The sequence below is a fragment of the Nothoprocta perdicaria genome, unplaced genomic scaffold, assembly GCF_003342845.1.
Source record: "Nothoprocta perdicaria isolate Ctin4 unplaced genomic scaffold, notPer1 scaffold_122, whole genome shotgun sequence".
In the NCBI taxonomy this organism is placed as follows: domain Eukaryota; kingdom Metazoa; phylum Chordata; class Aves; order Tinamiformes; family Tinamidae; genus Nothoprocta; species Nothoprocta perdicaria.
The window spans coordinates 846,903-847,394 of NW_020454339.1; positions in this window are offsets into that span (position 1 = coordinate 846,903).

Genomic DNA, 492 nt, shown 5'->3' on the forward strand with positions numbered 1-492 from the left:
AGTCATGGTGCTGCTGTTATTCCAGATTTTTGGTGACTTCACTGACAAAAGAATATGGACCATTGCAGTGTATTCCAAAAAAAAGTAAATTTAGAACCATGCTTGGATGAACTGTCTCCRGAAGAATATAGGAGAAAACAGCATTCACAATGCTGTTCCCTCAAACCACAACTCCAAAGGCTACGGACGAGCCTTCCCGGACGCTGGAAGGGCTCCCGCGAGGCGCCCGTGGGCGGCCAAGCTGCGGTGCAGGAGGGGGCCGCGCATCCCGGCATCCTGCAGCCAAGCGCCGTTGGGCAATACCCGCACACGCAGAGCACGGATTGCCCAACGCTGCCCTCGCGGCCCCGGCTGCACCGCTCTCAGGGTGCGCGTTTCCTAAACGTTAACAAGCGGGTGCCGGCCCAGCTCGAGCCGCGGCCTCCTCCAGGAGGCTGGAAAAGCAGCGGGAGCAGCGTCCCCGCGCAGCACAGCGCAGCACAGGGAGCAGCG